Source organism: Panthera tigris, chromosome D4 (assembly GCF_018350195.1).
Source record: "Panthera tigris isolate Pti1 chromosome D4, P.tigris_Pti1_mat1.1, whole genome shotgun sequence".
In the NCBI taxonomy this organism is placed as follows: Eukaryota; Metazoa; Chordata; class Mammalia; order Carnivora; family Felidae; genus Panthera; species Panthera tigris.
In genome coordinates this window covers 33063940-33086653 of record NC_056672.1, presented here as the reverse complement: position 1 = coordinate 33086653, position 22714 = coordinate 33063940, and the positions used below count along the sequence as shown (strand labels likewise).

Genomic DNA, 22714 nt, shown 5'->3' with positions numbered 1-22714 from the left:
AGGGAAAAGCTTTCAGTCTTTCACTATTTTATATGACATCAACTACGGGTTTTAATAAATGCCCTTTATCATGTTAAAGAAATTACCTTTTATTTTTAGTTTGGTAAGTGTTTTTATCATGAAAATGTGTTGAGTTTTTTTTCAAATGTTTTCTCCATGTTTATTGAGATGATCACATGTGTTTTTTTTTTCCTTTTACAGTTTATTACATTGCTTGATTTTCTTATGGTGCACCACACTTGCATTCTTGGAATAAATCCTACTTAATAATGGTGTATAATATCCTTTTTAAAAAAATGTTTATTCATTTTGAGATAGAGAAGGGGGGAAAGGCAGAGAGAGAGGGAGGGAGAGAAAAACCTAAGCAGCTTCTGCACTGTCAGCATACCCTGACATGGAACTAGATCCGGTGAACCATAAGATCATGACCTGAGTTCAAATCAAGAGTTGGATGCTTAATCCGTTGAGGCACCCAGGCACCCTTATATAATATCCTTTTAATTTGTTGCTGGATTTCATTTCCTAGTTTTTTTGTTGGGGATTTTTGTATCTGTATTCATAGGATATTTGTCTGTAGTTTTCTTTGCTTGTAGAATCTTTGTCTGGCTTTGGTATTTGTTCTATACTGTATTTGGTGAGTTGCTTTGCTCTGAAAATGTTACTAAGGGTCCTTTCAGTTGTCTTTGCAAGTTTTGCAACTCTTACCTTATTCTGGACTTTAGCTTCTTTGACTATTTCCTTTATGCATCTGCCTTTATTATGTGTACTCCTCTCCCTCTATACATGCATCTTTATATATCTTTAAACATATTAAGTCATTAGAGAGCTCCCTATATGGTAATATAAATACTTCCCACTTCTTCTTCTTCAGAATCAATCATCATTCCTCTCAAACTTCTATGAGGGAAATAAATGTGCTTTGTTTAGCACTGTGCATAGGCTGTTCTTGTACAGTGCATAGTACATGGTAAACACTAAATAAATATTCCTCTCATAAGTAGTGACTAATTGAGCACTTACTATATGCAGGGGAATGTTCTAAGCACATTGCATAAATTAGCTCATTTTTTTTCTCCCAGTAATTAGAAAACAGTTACTATACTTTTCCCATTTGAAAGATATGAAAATTGAGGTAAAGAAACTGTAAGTAGCTTATACAGTGTCACAAAGCTAGGAAGTGGCAGAGATAGTACTTAAACCCCGGCAGTCTGACTCTGGAATTATTCTTTTAGCCACTGTGTTTTGCTGAATAGACTGAATAAATAAAGGGGTCTCAGTCATGTGCTTATTCATATCTTTACTCTGAGCATGTTAGTATCGCCATTCCTAAATATCACTCAACCAGGCATAGCTGGTTATGCCTACTGTTCTATACTTTCATTGTTACAAAACCCTGTTCTTGTTGCATTTTCCATTTCTATTAATTACATCTTATGCATCTAGGTGCTCAGATTTGCATCAACTCCTTTCTTCTGCCCATACTTTTTTCCCAAACCCCACTCAGGGTTAGTTACAAGTTCTGGAATTCAGTGGTGCCAATTGAATTAACATGTTAAACTGTCCTGTCAATCAGCTGCAAAATAATTCACTATTGATAATAATAAAATGCCAAAGTTTATAAGTAATTTACTTCTTAACTAGTATATACAATAGAGGGGGTACAAATCAACTCTAGAGAAGTCATCACTCTCACTCATATGAATTCTGATTTTTTTTCCTTTAATTATAGAGAAATAGATGGAAGTGAAGTTAACACACTTGGAATTGTATATATCACTAAATATGCCCACAGGATTAAGTAGTACAGTTGAACTTTATTTATAATGTATGAGAGCTGGACAGAAAGGGTAGAGAGAACTATGGCTATAGAATGAATCTCCATGAAGTCTCTCATAATTATATCTTTTCCCTTCCATTCTCTTCATCACGATGCCTGGTTTGGATTTAGACAATTTTGCTTCCTAGTTGATCTCTCTGCCTCTTTTCTCTATTCTCCATCCCATCTGCAACCCACTGTTGACCTGGCTGTAGATTAATCTTCCTAGAGCGTAATTCTGATGATCCATCACTTCCTTGTTCATTTTATAATGTCCTTCCAGGGTATTTGCAGCACCTGTGAGGTGTTCCCACTAGCTTTATCTAAAATAACTTTCCTTCCCCTACTCTGTATGACCACTAAACAGGATGACATTGCTTTCTCCCAACCTCCAAGGCCTAATTCTGCTCCAAGCCATTCCTCTGAAATGACCTTCCCCCTCAGCTTGAAAGCAAACTCTAAAGTTCTATGTGTACTGAAATGCAAAGATTTCTAAGATACACTGTTCCTTGCAAACAGCACTATGAAGAAAATTATATATAATATGCCACTTTTGAGCAAGAAAGGGGAAAAATAAGAATACATGTATTTTCATTTTTTTCTTGGATTTGCAGAAAGAAACTCTAGAAGGACATGAGACTACCTGGTTTAGTTTTGGGGGGTGGTAAGGAAAAGAGGGAAGAGTGAGACTTTTTGTTGCATACCGTATATCAGCCTGATCCATGACAAGATAGTACATCATCAGAATAAGGATTAATAAACAATCATCAAAACTAAAGCAACCTCAGGAAAGCATTTCTCAACGCCCTATTCTATGTTTCATATTATGCCTTGGGTTTAAGCTATTTTCAGATTCTTTCTTGACTCTTGAAATACATTTAAAAAAATCTGAGCAGATATCCTGACTTATTGATTGTTTTATTCCCCACCTTCAGGCCTGGGAACAATGCCTTACAAATGCTTGGTGTTTATGATATTTCTGAACTTGTAGAAAGTTGCTCCCCAGCCTCAAGGGTCTGAAGGATGAAGGATTCAAAGGGAATATCTCCTCACTAGCTTTAGAGCAGTGATTGACTGCTTCTCAGTATGTTCAGAAGTGAGAGGGATCTTGACAAAAGATAAATGAGTCTTCTAATTCATTAACCCTTCAAGCTCACTGGTTTCATTCATTAATGTACTCATTTATTCATTCAATAAATATATATTCAGCTACTAATTTGTGTCCAGGCACTGTGTAAGGCATTGAGCATCCACTGGTGAGGGAGATGAGGACTAAGTAAATGTAAAACAAACTTGCATGATATTTACAAAGTGTGAAAAGTCCCATGAAACAAATAATGAGTAAAAGTAGAGACTAAAGTTTTATTTACAGGCCTCCTAATCCCACCAAAGGGCCCAGTATTCCCAGATTACTATTTTTTTTCTGCTTAAACAATGGAAATTTATTTCTCATAGTTCTGGAGACTGGGAAGTCCAAGATCAAAGCACCAGCAGATCCAATGTCTGATTAGGGCACTCTTTCTGGTTTGCAGACAGTTGCCTTCTCATTTCCTCACAGGGCAAAGAGAGAGACAGGCTTGCAAGGGCACCAACTCCCTTCATGAGGGCCTTACCCACATGGCCTAATTACCTCCCAAAGGGAGAGTATTGGTGATTAGGATTTCAACATATGAATTTTGGAGAGACACATTTGGTCTAACTTTCTTCCCCTTCCTTTTCAAATGCAAACTACATTAATTCCAACCCAACAGTTCTCAAATTCTTAACTTGTTCCAGTATCAACTATAAAGTCTAAAGCCCAAAGTATCATCCAAAATATCCTCTAAATGAGATATAGGTGAGAGTGAGGTAGACTCATCCTGAGGCAAACTGCTCAGCTGTGAACCTGTGGAACCAGACAATTTATGTGCTTCCACAAAAATACAGTGTTGAGACAGGCACAGGACATTCCCATTCCAAAAGAGAGAAGTAGAATAGAAGGAAGGGGTAATGGATCCCAAGTAAGTCTAAAACCCCCAAGGCCAATTACCTGAACTCTTAAGAATAATCTTGTTTGGCTCAATGCTCTGCTTTCCAGACCCACTGGGGTGGCAGGCCAGTCTCCACCTCAGAAAGGTGTGGTGGAGGAGGGGGTATCCAGCATGCCTGAGGCTCCAGGCAGCCCTACCCCATGTAAGATCACTCTCTGTCCCTTTCATAAGCCCATCTTAAATCATTCATATTTTTTTTTAGGGTATAGATTTTTGTTGTTGTTGTTGTTAATTTAAAAACACCTCTTAATGGTAGAATCTTATTTACTGGAAAAGCATTGCAAATAAGGAAATCTTGAGATCTAGAGGAATCTATGTGGCAAAGATTCAGTTTAAACAAGTCCTCAGGATGGCTTCCATTCCTTCTGGTTCTTGAGCTAATTCCAGGGGTGTTTAGTATTTTTTTTTAATCTTTGACAGGAGTTGTACTTAGTGTATATGTCTTAATTTATGCATTTATTTATCTTTTAATAGGTCCAGAACTGCTGAAGACTCACATCTTGGATATTGAGAGAGCTATGGCTTTACAAGTAGGTGGTAGGAATGACAGGCATGTCTATAAAGCAGAGATTTTTCAACCTGGCTTGCACAGTAGAGTCATCTGGGGAGATTTTAAAAAGTATGATGCTTGAGACCCACCCCTTATTTATTTTTCTTTAATAGCTCTGGAGTGAAAGAAAGGAGTGGATAATTTCAGAAGGCTGCCCAGCTGACTCTAAGGTTCAGTTAAGGTTGAGAACCACTCTTTGAAGCAATTTATAAGGGGAAGCCTGTGTCCTCGAGGGGGTTATCATCAACAATAATACAGAGTAAAATGAGAAAATTGGATAAATTATGTTGATTAGAAATAGCTGAATGAAGAGTGGGAAGATTCTTAATGGCAACAATTACCATTTGTTACATTTGTTATAAGTAATCACAACCCAAAACATGGCTTAATTTCCCCTTTTAACAAGTGAGAAAACTGAAGCTTGTCCAAGTTCAGTGACATGCCCTTCATCACCAGACTACTAAGTGACAAGGTCAGAATAAAGAGTGGGCAAAATCAGACACAGACATTTTTTTTTTTCTCACTTGACTTAAAGAGGTTATGAAATGACCCAAGGTTAAATGCAGAGAGGAAGCCAGACTCATTGGAATATATTTGTAATTAAGACTTATGGGTTCTAACTTTGGTCCTTGTGTGTAACTTTGAACATGACTTCCCTTTAGGTTCCCCATCCATAAAAAGAATAAAACAGCAATATATCAGGCCAAACTGTTTCAAGGATTCTGTGATGATTAAGGAATAAACTGTAAGGTACTTAGTGAATACAAAGTCATGGAAGATGCTAAACAATAAAGTATTTTGGAAAGGTATGAAATTGTGTTTGTTTTTAGCAAACTTAAAACCTGTAGAACCATTCTCTATGATTCATATCTTTGTGAAAGGGACTCAACACGTGATCACACAAAGAAGCACATGGGTTTTCTGTGCATAATATCTGAAACTTGCAAAATATATATATATTTTTTTTCTCACTGAGGCTATGCTTCTTTTTCAAGGAATTTTTGAGGTGGGGAAGACTTGAATAATTCTCTGGTCACTGTTGTTCACAAAGAAGAGTGTTACTTTGTGACCCAACACTCTCTGTCCCCTAAAGAGAGAATTCCTCAAGCCTTAAAATGACAGTTTCAGGAATCACATCTCAGGTCTCCGTATCCCTGCAACCTTGTGCTGTGCTCTATGAATTCAGGTGATGGGCCCATGGTCAGAAGTGTGATGGGGATACTCACAGTCACAGAATAAGCTAGGGTCAGTGTTACTCAAAGACAGAGGCAAAAAGTCTTTAGCACTAAAAGAAGTACAGTTATATTATGGAATAGAAAAAACTGCATATAGCTAGCTAGAATGTGGGCTTTCAAAAGTAAAAAAGAAGAGCCTTTTTATGACAGGCCACTTTGGCTTGTGCTTGTGATTACCCAGGAACTTCCACTGTAAGGAACTTCTGAGAATAGACCCACCTGAGACCAGAGGAAAAGTTACATCCAGGACTGAAATACCCCTCTCATCTGTTAACCTCTATTTTGGAATTTGGTGCCCCTTCCTGTCTCTGTTGTCTCCTGTGGAAAATGTGGGTCATGAAAATATATTCCCCGACAAACTGACAAGGATGATTTTAAAATCAACTGAGAAAGAACACAAAAAATGCTTTTAAAACACAAAATACAGGACAAATAGAAGTTGCCTTTTTTAATTATTATAGTAGACCATAATGTCTTCATGCCTTACTTAGCACTTAAACATTTAAATTCTAATGTATCATGTTATACATATATTGGAACTTCTTAGATTGTTTAGTTGAGCATATTTAATGTTTAAAATAGACACCAAGATCCTTGGCTCTTATTTCTTGGGTAATAAACTAAAAAATAATATTTTGTATATTAGTCAGGGTTCTCCAGAGAAACAGAATGAGTAGAGTATACATTAATAACTAGAAAGAGGTTTAGTATGAAGGACTGGCTCAATGATTGCAGGGGCTGAGAAATCCCATGATCTGCTGTCTGTAAGCTGAAGGTCAAGGAAGGCCAGTGGTATAATTCTAATTCAAACTCAAAAGCATGAGAACCAGAAATCGATGGTGTACAAAGTCCTGGTCCATATCTGAAGACCTGAGAACAAGGAGCACTGATGTCCCAAGGCAAGAAAAGGTGTGCACCCCAACCCAAGCAGAGAACAAATTTGCCCTTCTTCTTTATTTTTGTACTATTCAGGTCCTCACCAGATTTGATGATGCTCATCCATATTAGTGAGGGTATTAATTTACAAATTAGCCCTGCTGCATGGAGGGCAAGGAGATGAATAAAGAGGCAGGCCACTCCAGATTGGTAGGTAGCAGTTTTAACAAGCCAGAGAGGGAACTTACTGGAGCAACTTCAAGATGAGTAGATCTCTGCACCCACATGCCAGAATATTAAAAGTTAAATAGAGGGCTTAACTGGGTTTACTCACATACACTGTCCACATTGGTGTCAACAACATGGTACTCAGGACAGCTCTGGTGCAGTCCTTAAGGCAGTTTCTGGTGCAGGGAAGACAAGCAGAATGCACATTTTGAGAACTGGGGAGGGATGAGGACCTCCAATTGCCCAGGTGCAGGTGCAGCTGTCAAGTCCTCTCAGTAACCTCTTCCAGAGGAGGACCATCTTCTTTTCTTGGTCTTCTGATTCAAATGCTAATCTCTTCCAGAAACAGTCTCACATACACACCCAAAAATAATGTTTTACCAGCTGTCTGGGTAACCTTTAGCCCAGCCAAGTTGACACATAAATTTAACCACTACACACTATAAGAGGTGCTCAAAATACCTTTTAAAATTATTTTAATATAACCATATTTGAAAAGATGCTTCGTATGAGAAAGAGGAGAGAGCATGGAGAATGACCTATTTTTTTTTTTTTTTTTTGCCATCATAAGATTTGTGGTAGATGTCCATCATTTTTGCCTGCCTAGGACTTCATCCAAATTTTCCTTATGAAATCATCCTTTCTTTTCTCATTTCATATGATTTGATTGGAGTTTACCCTGCCCTAGTGCAAGGTGAGCCTTGGCCTGAGCCAAAAACATATGCATCCTGTTAGCTACAATGATTGATTCAGGAATGAGCAACTGAACCAATCTTGAACAACACAAATTAGGTTCAAGATTTCTGTGGAACTGCAGGGAAAGAAATAAGACTTTTTTTTTTTTTTTTTTTATAAGGACACTAAGAAGATAAAAGCCATGAATGGAGCTACTAGCAGCCATTCTGTCAACACAAGGAGCAAGTCTGTCTGAGTTGGAAACCATTACAGAAGAATAATGGAAAGAATGAGATCAAGTCAGAATATATACTCTAAACCCTCTGCTTTTAGCCATGACCAACAGATTGGGCCATTTTGATCTGTGAACAAATCATTCTCTAATTTAGCCAAGGTTTTGGGGTTTTGTTTTGTTTGGTCTCTTATAACTAAAAGAATTTGACTAAAGCAACATTTATAATTTTTCTTTCAGATAACTCAGTGGATATCTGTCTTCTCCATGAGGCTGAAGACTGAAGGAATCACATCTGTCTTTTGATTTTTAAATCCCCAGTGTCTAGCAGAGCGCTTGATATGTGGTAGAAGCTCATTATATATTGGTTGAGTAAATGCATGAAAAAAAAATAGAATACCCATACTCAAGGATGTTTTGGCTTAGAATTGATTCACTATCTCAAATGCAGCTGGATTGTTGCCATTGATTTCTAGGGATATTTTAGCCTGATGAGTGAAAAGGCTTGAGGGGGCACTTGTTTCCAAAAAAGATCTAATTTATCCTCTTCCCTTCCATTTCTGACCAGTTTGTAACTTCTTTTTACCATATGCAATCCTTATTAAATTTAAAAAGTCTCAGCATTTCCTAGTAGCTTGATACTTTCAAATGTAACTCCTATCATAGGAAATATTAGAAAAATTATAGAATGTACCCCTGCCCTCCCCCCACCACCTTCTTTTGAGACCTACTACCTTTCTTCTTTAGGTTGCAATCTGGATTTCTCAAAAGTCTGCTAAAGTTTTATTTGGCCTATAGTTTGCATGGATCCTCCCCACATGTTTTCTACCCCACCCTCAAATAAGGCCAACACAGGTTGTGCAACAATTAAAATTTATGCACCAGAGATTATGACCAATAAACACCACTAACTTTAAACCATATCCTTACTCCTGTCCAATACATCCCAAAGTTTGTTGAGTTGACGAGTATTAATTTATTCATTCATGTTCCCACCTGTGCATCTAAATTCAGACACATTTATTTGGTAATAGGCAAATAATAGTGAGAGAAAGGTTAGGGTGTAATGGATTAAACTTGCAACATTTAGGTTTTAAGGAAATTCTTCAAATACTAACCCAACCAAGAACTCAAGCACAGGATCAGTGTCATTAGTTAGAACGAGCGAATAGACAATGAGCTGACCAATTATAAAGATTATTCTTGAATTTTATAATGAAATACTCTTTGCTTCTTGTCCATATCCTTAGTAAAATTGTACAGAGACTGCATAGCAGGTGCTCAACAGGTATGCTCTTAAAAAGTGTTGATTGCCATATCGATCACTATAACTATTTAGGCTTAGTCCTGAAAGCTATGCATTCCTTTGTTTATTAGTTCTAATCAGCATTCATTCTGAGTGCTATTATACTGCCTTGTAAACAATATTGTTTTGCAACCTTAAAGTCAGTAATTCTGTAGAAATTAAATTGGGTTTACAGTAAATCCATGATTACCATATAATCTGTGGAGTCTAAATAATGATGTACTTAGCTGTAGAATTGCATGTAAAACACAGAGCGATGATTACATGGCTATTTGGGGCCTAGGAAAGAAAGCGATGCCAAATGTTTTGATGGTTGAAGAGCTGAGAAATCTTTTTGTTTTTAATGTTTCAATTTAAATATTATCTTTAAACATCTTGATACTACCCTAGATGCCTTAAAAATGGCTTTAAAATCTACTACTAAATATTATGCCTTACATTGTATGTTGCGAGCTGTTTAATAAATTAAGACTTGTTACAAATAGAAAATCCATCTGATTTAAGGTGACAATAGAAAAAACTAAGCAGGCTTGCCTTTAGCAAATAATTCATCTCTGTTTTAAGGGGATCTTTCATGAAAGTGTTCAGTTTAAGCTTTAAGCAATGTTTTTAGACAAAAGAACAATTAGTCAAATGAGCATTTCATCCAAGGGCTCTTGCCTTGAAGTTTTTCTAAAGGTCTCATTCATGACTAGACATGCTCTTAATTAAGTTAAATCAATGTATATTGCTCTCCTAATACAGCCCAAGCTCTGAGCCATGATAATTATTGAATCTTGCAGAGTGGCCCACAGAGATATCTACAGAGGTGATATGATTGGTCAAAGTCATACCATTGCTTCATGGCAGAGTTTCATCTAAAACTGATATGTCTTACCTCCTAATCCAGAGTCTTCCACACTACATCAAGCCCTGTAGAGGCTTGATACATCTACATAAATTAGATGTAGACCCCACTCTTAAGGGGCTGAAAATTTAGTAGAGAATATGAGACAAGAAGAGCCAAAATATCACAATAACTAAAGAGCAAGAAAGCTATCACAGAGGTGGTATTGTGTAATAATGAGCAGCATGGGACTGACATTTCAGTAGCCCAGAGATTAAGCCAACTACAGCAAGATGTGATCTCCACTAAGACACTTACTAATTCTAACCTTAATTCTTTTTCCTGTAAAATTAACAAGTAGGATTGTTGTGAGGATGAAGTGTAATAATCTATGTAAGTTAAGTTCTTAGCACAGTGGTTGGTACATGGGAAGAATTCAGTAAATTTTAATTATTATTAATGGAGGGGGAAATTATGAGAGTGTCATTAGTGGGAAGGGACCACCAAATTAGTACAACTAGGAAAGGCTATGAGGAAACAGCATTTGTGAAGCAGGAAGGACAACCATGGGCCTCAGAGTTGAAAGAGAAGGAGACGGTGACATCTTCAGCAAGATTGTAGTATGTAAATATGGGAAAGTAACAAGGAAGAAAAATGAGAGGCATAGAAACAGCATGCAAGGGGCGGCTGGGTGGCTCAGTCGGTTAAGCGTCCGACTTCAGCTCAGGTCATGATCTCACGGTCGGTGAGTTTAAGCCCCGCGTCGGGCTCTGGGCTGATGGCTCAGAGCCTGGAGCCTGCTTCCGATTCTGTGTCTCCCTCTCTCTCTGCCCCTCCCCCATTCATGCTCTGTCTCTCTCTGTCTCAAAAATAAATAAAACGTTAAAAGAAACAGCATGCAAAACTTCCATTTGGGCTGAATTCATATTTAAGAAATAATAGTAACTGTGAGTATTAACCATCGATTCATAGGACTGAGATGACAAAGACATGGGAGACCACAATAATGTGCAGGTGAGTTAGACCCTTCTCATGGGGAGTTTTGAGTCCACAGATGGGCATGTCAAATGTTGAGGGATGACTGAAAACTTGGAACAGTAGAGGTATGGCATAGTTGGACCTGGATTTCTGAAAAATGATTTTGGCAGTGGTGGGAAGGATACACTGCAAAAGGAAAGAATACTTTGCAGCCACAGCAGAGAAAATCCCACAACAGTTCAAGTGATGGAGACAAAAAAATAGATGGTGGCTATACAGAGGATATAATGGAGAGGGACAAGAAATGTGGTAGATTATCTTCCCAAGGGCTACCATAACAAATACCACAAACCAAGTAGTTTAAACCAATAGAAATTTATTCTTTCCTAGGTCTGAGGGTAGAAATCCAAAATCAAGGTGTCAGTAGGTCTGTGCTTCTTCTGAATGTTCTAGAGAAGCATCCTTCCTTGACTGTCTCCTAGTTTCTGGTTGTTGTCAGCAATCCTTGGTATTCTGTAGCTTATATCTTGCATCACTAATAATCCCTGACTCCATCTTCATGTAGTCTGTCCCTGTGTCCAAATCTCCATCTTCTTTCTTTTATAAAAGTTCCAGTCATTGGATTTAGGGCTCACTCTAATCCAGCATGAACCCATCTTAGTTAACTATATAAACAATTCTGTCTCCAAATAAGACCACAGTCACAGGTACTGGAGTTAGAACTTGTACAGTTCAACCTACTATATGTGGTAACCACAAACTTGAAACACGCTAAGATGTGGGAAACCAGAAAGGGGTCACTTCCATTCTCCTGCTTCCATGATTTTTTTCTAGTAAAAAGAATAAAAGAAGAAGTAGTCTTTTTGGTCCTTTGATTGGATTAGTTGAGCTCATTGAATAGCCCACATATGAGCAGACTTCTATAAACTGCCCTTCACTGAGGTTAAGCTAATGTGTACTTTCCTGTTCTGACAGCTTCCCTGGCTCTCAGCTGAAGGAGAGAAGATCTCCTCAGGAAGAGGTTTAACACCTGGGGAAAAAAGAGGATGTGGATCCAAACTGAATACCAGGCTTTATATACTTGTCTGAGCCTCAGTGTCATAACCTATAAAATGAACATATTGAGTTGATGTAACAAATAAATGCTCTTATCTCAGTACTTACTGTATATTTAAACACTATGACTTGGTGCCATTATAATGATTATTATTCCTTTTGTTAATAATAGCCATCCTTTGGGGCACCTGGTTCTCTCAGTCTATTTGGTGTCCAAATCTTGGTTTTTGGCTCTGGTCATGATCTCACAGGTTTGTGGGATCAAGACACATGTCAGGATCTGTGCTGACAGCATGGAGCCTGCTTGGGATTCTCTCTCTCTCTCTCTCTCTCTCTCTCTCCCCCTCTCTCTCTCTCCCTCTCTCTGCTACTCCTTCCTCATCCCTCACTCTCTCAAAATAAATAAACTTAAAAAAAATAGCCATCTTTTGATTGTTTCTTTCATCAGACTTCCTCTCAGCTTATATGACTTAACTTGCACTCCTGAATTGATCTCTGTGGGGGACTGTGCCACATTTGTCACTGGTATGCCAATTTTGAATGATTGTCTTTTTAAAAAAAAAATTAATGTTTTGTTTTTTTTTTAATTTATTTCTGAGACAGAGAGAAACAGAGAATGAGTGGGGGAGGGACAGATAGAGAGGGAGACACAGAACCTGAAGCAGGCTCCAGGCTCAGAGGTGTCAGCATAGAGCCCAACCGGGGACTCGAACTCAGAAACCATGAGATCATGACCTGAGTCAAGGTCGGTTGTTTAACTGACTGAGCCACCCAGGAGCCCCTTGAATGATTGTCTTAAGGCCACAGTCCAAAGGTAAATAGAGAAGATGTACGTCCCTTAGCCCCTAGGTCATTTTATGCTTCCAACATAGCTTATATTTCCCTTTCCCATTCTCTCTGGGAAATTATTTATAAGTAAAATATCTAAACCACTGGGCATATTTTTTAAACTCATAGATCAAATCCTATTATGACAAACTCCAGGGGACATTTGAAACACATTTATTGTACTGAAATTTTGTTGTACTAAATATTGTTTGAAACCTAAACTGTGGCTGAGAAATATTTTCCTGAATAGATTTTTATAAAAACAGTTGCTGTAATGGAGGATTGTTCCATAAACATCACATGAAAAAATTATCATTGCTTCTTCCTCCCACCTAGTATATTTCTTAATGTGATTCATATGCCTTTAGTTTTAAAAGCCACCCAAAGACAGTGTCCTTGACACTATGAAAAGCTTCAGGTAGCTCAGTAGGTTGGTTGGTACTCCTCAAGGACAGGGGATGCTTGTCATTCATTCTTGTACCCCCAGGTCCCTGCCTGGTACTTGGAGAGTAACCAAAATAGTATTTGATAAATGGATGAATAACTAAATAACTGAATTCATTAGCATCAAATTAGAAGAACCCTCTTGAGACTGTGCCCCTTATCAGTTTATTTATAAACATTTACCAAAAATATTTTACATGTATTTAGTATCAAAGCAAAATTGGGGGTCTCACAAGAACAGAATGAGCTCCAAAGAATCATCTGAGTACCACCTGCAGGCCAATCAAAATATTGTTTCTAATTGGGATTCCTACAAGTGGTTAATTTTTCCCCTATGCCTGACTTGAAAGCACTCAGGTGCAAAATTTGTTCCTCTCTTTGAGACTATCTTAATAATCACTCCCTGTCTGAATCTTGGAACCAGAATCCCCCACTGATGGGTACAAATGAGGGAGAAATATTGTCAGCACACATGGGCACTGGCTCGTGGCAATGAAGATTTATTTGATCCAGTCAGCCAAGTGATCACCAGAAGCAAGTAATCAAGAGAATGAAATTCTAGGATGGGTTCCGCCAGTACCTCTTTTGTTCAACAATATGCCTCTGCCCATCTACACAGAGCTCAGTCCAGGGAATAGTGCATTTGTTAACTCAAATCTTGTTTGAAGATATTGACCCTAAAAATATTGAGACTTTGGAGCTCAATTTTTGTTCTTAAATGACTTTAAACTTTTGTTTGTAGCTCAGTCGATGTCACTGGGATTTATTTGGCTGCTGGCTCTGAGTCGGTATTTGAAAAGAGCAGCACCATATGCAGCACATGCATATTCAATGGTGCAGTTCTTTTTCTAGGGGGAGGGGGGAGTGCCAGGACTCATAGCTCACAATATGAATTTGCATTCCACTTTGCATAAATTTGCATGTAGACTTCATAAGCCTCTAATTTCAAGTATGTAAAATGAAACAAATCAATGCAATCTATGGCAATTGTTTTCCAACGCATTAATCACATGAAATACATACCAGCTTTCCTTAACCAATTAATTTAATCATACCCAAGGTTAGGAGAGACAGGGAAGTGGTGAATAATGGCTGTTAAGTGCTTGGCCTAAGGCTGGAAGGATATGCAGACTAAACATTGCTCCAATATGTCTTCTTTCTAACCCCTATGTCTCCTGTGGAGATTATGTTATTGTTTGCCCAGTATTTCACTTCTCCTCTCTTCAGTGAGTGGCCATAAGACTTTGAGAAATGAAATGTGGGCAAAAGCAATGCATGTCCCCTCAAAGCAGCAGCTTTAAGACCCCACACGTGGTTCAATATCTCTCATTTTCTGCCATGATATAAGAACTATGCCATCTAGAGAATGCTGTATTTGTTTGAATCCCAGGGTGCTATCAGTTGGTGATATTTTCATTTGTTGTTGCTGCAGCATATTCTAGTCTATTCTGACTGATGATGCTTTTGCAGAATTATTACAATGAACTTTAGCTTCAGAGGTTTGTGTCAGTTTTGAGTACATAAGAATATATGTGCAGTGTTGGGGGGGAGACAAAATATTAAATGATATGGTTCATGTGGTTAATAAACATATGAAGCAACTGGAGAAATAATCCATACATTCAAGATCAACTAAATGTCACCACAATGAAGAATAATAGAAGACATATTTTATCCTCCCTAATTAAGTGAGATGGAATAGACTATTTATAATACTTAAGATTGGCAAATTCATAAAATTTGGTCTGTATTTGAGACACATGCCAACTTTCTCTTTGGAAGTGCCTTGGAATTCTTCAGGTTCCATTTGGGGAAAAGTCTCAATTAAATGTCAATTTTTAAACACCTTTTGTTAGTATCTTTCAATCCACTATTAATTTAAGAGTAGAGGAATTTGAAACCACAGGAGAGTACATAGTGAATTTTCAAACATGAAATCTTAAATCTTGAATCTGGAAAACTAGATCTTTATGTTTTTCCAAAGTGCAAAAGTTTGTGTGGCAGGAACTGAAAATAATATAGGAATACAGATTATAGAAATACATGGTAAAACTTGCCTTCCAGCCAACTAAATCTAGTGGCTTTTCTTCTACTTCCACAATGCTGTCCTACAAACTCCAGGGTTAAGCAGTCCAACACTGACCCAAGGATGCAGAATGTCAAGGGAAGAAGAAACATGCTATACCAAAGATTATTTTTATTCTCATAAGGAAAAGATTAGAAATGTAAATAAGATAGCTCCTAACAGAAATGAAGGAATCATAAATCACAAGTGTGTGGGTTCTTCTTTTTTCCCCAGGCCACATAGCCAAAAAATGGTTGTGCATTTTGCAAACTCTTCTGCACTAAGTACATTACTATTTATGCTGTCTGGATTACATGGTAATCACCCTTGAATAGAATCTGCTTCCTTCCCAGTATAATCTCTACATAATTAGTAGTTTGAAGGTTGCCTAAGAACTTTAACAGACCTCCAGAAGAATGAATTTTCTCTAAAGAAAGAAAAAAATATTTACACAAATTTTATGCTATATGAAACAAACCCCAAGGAAAAAAAGTAAACACTTAAAGTGCTAAAACACGGGGAAAACAAAACAAAAAGAGAGAGAGATGGCAGTCTATCAAAGGATGGGAAGGTTATTTTGCTTCCCCCCAGTTGCCCAGAAGTGTACTTGCATCTCTGATACTTTTTGGACAAAGAGATCTTCCAGCAGAGTGAGACTCTCCTGGTAGTTCTTATATTACAAATGCCACAGAATAGTTTTTCTTCACTAAATCAATTTCTTGCCCACAGCCAGAAACAGTATGTATGATTAGATGACTGGTTTTGAAAATCATTTTCTGAGCTCTTTCCCATCTCAAATGTTTCAGAATTAGCCAGAAGTGGACTTGAACTTTTAAAACTGGATTGATTCCTAGAGTAATAAACACCTGTTAACTCAGCTTTTGAATGAAAACTGATCTTCCAGTTTAAGAGGCATTTAAATCAGAGAAGGGGTGAGGTAGGGACATCATATAGACTACAGTCTTTCAAAATGAGTGTTAATTAAAAAAAAAAGTCACAGGTCTTGTGATAAGATTGTGTTCACCGGCAATCAAGTGGACCCTATCTCCATAGGGATAGTTCCTGAGAGTGCTCCAACAATTCTGAGTTCTAAAACTTTCCTTCAAGAGAATGAGACTTTCCTATAGCTGTCTCTTAAATTTGTCAATTGTCTGAGCCTTGGCCATGCAGTGTTTGAACAGGGAACTACAGGGTTGTCTGATCTTTTATGGGAGGGGTGGAGGGGCTTGAGGATTAAGGTCTGATTCATGATTTGTGATTAACCTGACACGTTCTCTTTTGAGAGAGTGGAAGACACAGTATCCAATCTCATCCTCTCGCAGGAGTTTCTTCAGCTGCATATTTCTATTTGAAAGCAGGACTTTAGTCAGATTCAGAGGAAAAAAAAAGTTAGGCAGAAACGTTGAGACTGAGCAAGAATGCTAGATCATTCAAGTCTTCCAGCCTCCTTGGATCCACCTAGTCTTCCTCATTTCTCCCCCTAGTTAAATGTATAGAAATTTCCCCACCGCTCTCTATGTCTTTCAAGACTTTCCTATAGCTTTGCAGTCAAATTGGTAGTAATTTTCCACTGGTATGAAAGGAAGCTTCAGATGTGACCTATGGTCTCAATGTCACCATAATTTAGCCATCCCTAATATGCCCATTCTTTGGAACACCAACTTTTATTGCTATAATAATTCTCACATTATTTATAAATAATATAGTGCTATAAATACTGACCTTCAGGGCCAGCACAAGATCTTTTTAATCAGGCTTTTGCCTGGTTGAGGTAAGACTCCAACTCTTCATAACATTTTATTGCAGATAGCTATGTTAAATTTTCTAAAAATGTCTAGAACATATAGGGACATAGATATTGTGCACCCATAAAGTGACACTGTAGGGTTCAGAAACAAGCACAGTGGAACCCCATTGTGACTCCAATGTTCTATGATAAGGAAAACCTTGTCAGATTTTACACTAAGGAAATAGAGTGGGGTCTTGTTTCAACAGTGGATTTTATTTCTAGGGAGGCACTAATTTGATCCTCCAAAGGAACAAACCCATGCTACTTTTAAGGAGGTACTACTTTACTTTATTTTCCCCTGTGAAACAGGTGAGATTATTTCCCTATATACAAAGGAAAACAAGTAAACAAATGATCTTGAGATTTAAAAACATGGGTGACTCTGGTACTGGAACAAAATGAAAAATGAAATAATCATGGTTTCAGGGAAGCTCTCTATTCAGGAGGTCGTGAAAAGGAAATTGTCCTCAGTTAGGGTAACATCAGGAAATAGACTTATACACAGATGGTTGAGTTGAAGAGGTTTTGATGAGGGGACTATTCATATTAAGAGTGGGTGACTTAAACTGACCAGTGAAGAGGTTGAGGCACCCAGAAGTTAGCAAGAGTGGAGAGTCATTATTGCTCCTACATATGATGGGGCAAAGGAAGAAAAGTGTGTTACTGAAGTCCAGTGAGACTTCATATATCGGTCCCTATCTATAGTATCTACAGTAATGAAAAGGTATAGACCTTACCAGAACCATAGCATGGAACAGGAAGCAGCAAGAAAGAAATGCCCCAACTTCTTTGCCCTCCAAAGCTAAAATCTCCTGCTGGTGCCTTCAATGGCTGAACCCAATGAGAAGAGAGTTCAAAGGAGCCTGGATGATGTGCCCCATAGGTTCAGTCTGCAGGAGCTCAGGTTATAGCAGAACATGAATCAGGGGGATGTGGGAGGACAAAAAAGGAAACAGACAGTATGCTGAGGCAGGCTATTGTCCACCAAATGTTCTTTTTCCTGTCTTCAGCAGGATCGTATTTTGGTTTTAAGCAACACTGAGGCCTACACCAGCAAACTGCAGTGGAAATGTAAAACCCCATGCTTGTCAAGGGACTATTTGCCACAACTCCAAGTGTCTCAGTCTTAACTTATCTAGCTTTGCTTAACATAAAATCATGGAAGCTTTTCTTTTTCCAAGGTGCCTATTTATGATCTTTCTTCATCCCACTATTCTGTTTCTCTCCCCTTATACTTGATTATCCAAATTTATATTCTGCCTCTTTGTATATTACCTATATCAGATAACATTACAAAAGTGTCATCTTTAGCAGATTTATTTGTAACAGACACCAGCATTTGAAATTAATCGCCAAGGGAACAATCCAGTTTTCCAAGTATATGGGAGACAATGATATTTTGGGGTGAAGTGTGTTGTGGATAGACTAGGTTTGCCATAGTAATATTGCAAAGGCCTTCTCTGCCAAACATTCTGTCTCTATCAAACATTACAAGCTCATGAAAAGAAAGAATGAAAGCAAGGATTTGAGTCAATGAGGAACTCAGAGAACAGGAGGATGACTTTGAAGTGGAGGGGATACTGAAGGCAGACAGGAAACTTCCAAGTAGGAGGAAAATGGCATGAACAAAAGAAGTAGGACCCATAGTTGTAATCTGCTCCCAGGTATCAGGAAATTCTCTGAAAGCTACTTGATGGTGACCCATGAGGGAGAATGCACTCTTTGCCTTGGAGGCAGCACAGAAAGGAAAACCATTCTTCGTGGGGTTTATAATAGTCTAGGCCTCATGTAATATCTGGCTCTTCTCTTTCAAATCTGTGACATTTTGTGTAAATTATTTTGCTCTTCCACATCCAAAATATGGGGAAAATACCTAACCTTTACAAATTATTAGAAGTAAATATGATGGCATGCATAAGGCATTAGACATATAGTAGGTATCCAAAGGATATTAATGTCCTTCTCTTCTTTTTAAAGTTTAAAATAATCCTGCTTTCTTTACCACATAATTTTGATATACTCAAATAGAGACCAACAATGGTTTCCCCTAAGTCAGAGGGGAAATTAATTTAGACTCTGCATTCCTCATGTTTATGTTTTCCATTTCAAAGCTCCCTTTTGTTGCTAACCCAACACATGTCATAAAAATAATTAAAAGAGAAAAATATGCTCACTTAAAAAAAAAGAAAAACAAAGCTCACAATATATGTCAGTGTAAGGAAACCTTATGCTAAGAGGCTAAATTTCTTAGCAGAGAGGGAAAAGAAAGATCTAGAAAAAAGGGAGGGAGCAAAGCAAAACTGAGATTTTTACAAATCTTGTAAGCATGTCATTTTATAAGTCAAAGTGAGGACAAGAATAAGCGCTATTATGGCAATTTTCAGTCTGTTTGCTATTTTGATTGCTGTGAATATGCTGGGGAATGGCATCCACTTTCTGAAATGGCATGTATTTATGTACTGATAAATAAAGCAGCAAGCAAATCCAAACCTCAAAACCAACAGGGCATTTCACTCCAGAGTAAGGTCTATGGAGCAGTTAAGCAGATTTGAGGCCTTGTGTAGGTATCTTCCTAACAAGGGCAGGGTGTAACTATCATCAGGTTACATCAGCTGTGTATTAGTTCCTATGACTGCTGTAACAAATTGCCAAAACTAAATATTTGCTAATAATTACCACTTAGTGCTTTAAAACAATGTAAATTTATTATCTCACAGCTCTGGAGGTCACAAGTCCAAAATACGTTGACAGGACTTCATTTATCCTGGAGATTCTAGGAGAGAAATCTGTTCCCTTGCTTTTTCCAGCTTCTCAAGACTGCTTCTATTCCTCAGCTCATGGCCCCTCTGCTCATCACTCTGACCTCTGCTTCTGTTATCCATAACCTTTTCTTACTCTGATCCTCCTGCTTCCAGCTTATAAAAACCTTTGTGATTATTTTAAGACCATCTGTATAATCCAAGGTAATCTCCCCATCTCAATATCTTTAATTTAATTGCCATTGTAAAGTCCCTTTTGCCATGTAAGGTAATTCATTCACAGGTTTAAGGCATTAGGATATAGAGATCTTTGGGGGGCCATTATTTGGTCTGCCACAAGCTGTTTCCCCACAGGCTCATTTATCATCAATGCTACTAGTATGGTGCAACAGTGAGAAGCATGGCACTGTGGTCAAACTTCCTTGGCAAAAATCCTGCCTCCCCCCATCAATGGCTAGATGCCCTTGAGTAAGTTATACAGTCTTTCTGAGGATAATTCTAGTGACTACTTCTCAGATTGCTATGACTTTTAAACAAAAAAGAAGGCTTGCACAATGCCCAGTTAGGGTTAACTCATTATTTTTGTTGTTATTATTGTTACAAATGAAGAGACATACACTGTGGCTGGCCTGAGACTTTGCGGTGTTTCAGGCGGGTTGGTCTGTAAGGACGTGAGCTGAGCTGTATCCCGAATCAGGGAAGCCAGCTGGGAAATAGCCAACTCTGAACCTGCGTAGGCCGCTGTGTTGCGCTAGTTCTTCCCTCCGGACAGGCTGTCAAGTGGGCTTCCCTGAGGTTAGCCCTGCAGCGGTGCGCTTGCGCCCTTGTCCCCGGCCAGCGCACTTATTACAGGGACTCAGTGGCCACACTGGGTACCCAGCCGGACTCAGGTTCTGCCATCTACCAGGAAAACTATGAACAGATGAAAGTACTTGTAAATCAGCTCCATGAACAAGCACAGAAAATAAGATTAGGAGGCAGTGAGAAAGCCCGAGAACGCCGCATATCAAGAGGAAAACCTTCAGCCAGAGAAAGAGTGGACAGTCTTATAGTCCCAGCGTCTCCATTTCTGGAATTATCCCAGTTTGCAGGTTACCAGTTATATGCTAATGAGGAGGTGCGTGCCAGTGGCATTACAGGCATTGGGAGAGTATCAGGAGTAGAATTACAATTGTTGCCAATGATGCCACCATCAAAGGAGGGACCCACTATCCCGTGACTGTGAAGAAGCATTTGTGGGCACAAGAAATTGCAATGCAAAACAGGCTCCCCTGCATCTACTTGGTTGATTCAGGAGGCGCAAACTTACATTGGCAAGCAGAAATATTTCCAGATCGAGATCACTTTGGCCATATATTCTATAATCAGGCAATTATGTCTTCTCAAAATATTGCACAGATAGCGGTGGTCATGTGCTCCTGTATGGCAGGTAGTTCTTATGTGCCTGCAATGGCTGATGAAAACATCATTGTACGCAAGCAGCGTACCATTTTCTTGGGAGGACCCCAGTTGGTTAAAGACGCAACTGGAGAAGAGGTCTCAGCTGAGGATCTTGAAGGTGCCAATCTGCACTGCAGAAAGTCTGGAGTAACTGACTACTATGCTTTGGATGATCCTCATGCCCTTCACATAACTAGGAAAATTGTGAGGAATCTAAATTATCAGAAGAAATTGGATGTTTCCATTGAGCCTTCTAAAGATCCTTTGCTTCCTGCTAATGAATTGTATGGAATAGTTGGCACTAACCTTAAGAGGAACTTTGATATCCAAGAGGTCATTGCTAGAATCATGGATGGAAGCAGATTCAAAAGCCTTATATGGAGACACATTAGTTACAGGATTTGCTAGAATATTTGGATACCCTATAGGTATCATAGGAAATAATGGAGTTCTCTTTTCTGAATCTGCAAAAAAGGTGCTCACTTCATCCAGTTATGCTGCCAAAGGAATATTCCTCTGCTGTTCCTTCAAAATATTACCAGATTTAGGTTGGTAGAGACTATGAGGCAGAAGGAATTGCCAAGGATGGTGCCAAGATGGTGGCTGCTGTAGCCGGTGCCAATGTGCCTAAGATAACTGTCATCATTGGGGGAATCCTATGGGGCTGGAAACTATGGGATGTGTGGCAGAGCATATAGCCCAAGATTCCTCTACCTGTGGCCAAACACTCATGTCTCAGTGATGGGAGGAGAGCAGGCAGCCAATGTGTTGGCCACAGTAGCAAAGGACCAAAGAGCACGTGAAGGAAAACAATTCTCCAGTGCAGATGAAGCAGCTTTAAAAGAGCCAGTCATTAAGAAGTTTGAAGAGGAAGGAAACCCTTACTATTCCAGTGCAAGGCTGTAGGATGACAGGATTATTGATCCAGTGGACACCGGACTGGTCCTGGGTCTTAGTATTAGTCCAGCCTTCAATGCACCAATCCAGAAGACAGACTTCAGTATCTTGAGGATGTTACTGGAGTGTGAATTATCTTCCATTGGACATGTACCAAAATTAATATACGAGTAGCCTTAAAATTTTAGACTTTTCCAACATGTGGCTATTACGGCAAAATTGTTTTCTTAACACAGTGCATCATACTTTTCTGCATTAAACAAAAATCAATGAAGATATTTATGGATAAACTTCAATTCCTTGTCTATTTCTTCGAGAAACTTTTCTGTGGTTCAGCTTTACCACCCATAAAAAAAAGAATAACTTTCGGTTATCCTTTCTAACCCACAAGTAGCATGAAAAGTCCCATAACCTATACACTGCAGGTATGATTGAGATTATTAACAGAAAGTCATTTTTCTTCTGAAATGATTGCTTTGCTGATTATGCATGATGATATTTTACCACACACAATTTTTAAAAGCATCTATTACTCATCTTTTTAGCCACTACTCCTTCCCTTACCAGTCAGACTTGTTGTCTGCATTCAGGGCTCTATTTCCTACCAATTATCTCTCCGTCCTTCTCCTCATTGCCTTCCCCTGCCAATAGCCCTCTCCAAGGTTTACCTCCATGTTGCTCGGT

General features: G+C 38.5%; 1 pseudogene; it reads left to right on the top strand.

Annotated features, from left to right (window-relative positions):
• The first annotated feature begins 3805 nt into the window (after positions 1 to 3805).
• LOC102960423 lies at positions 3806 to 22204 on the top strand (annotated as a pseudogene).
• Positions 22205 to 22714: the final 510 nt, after the last annotated feature.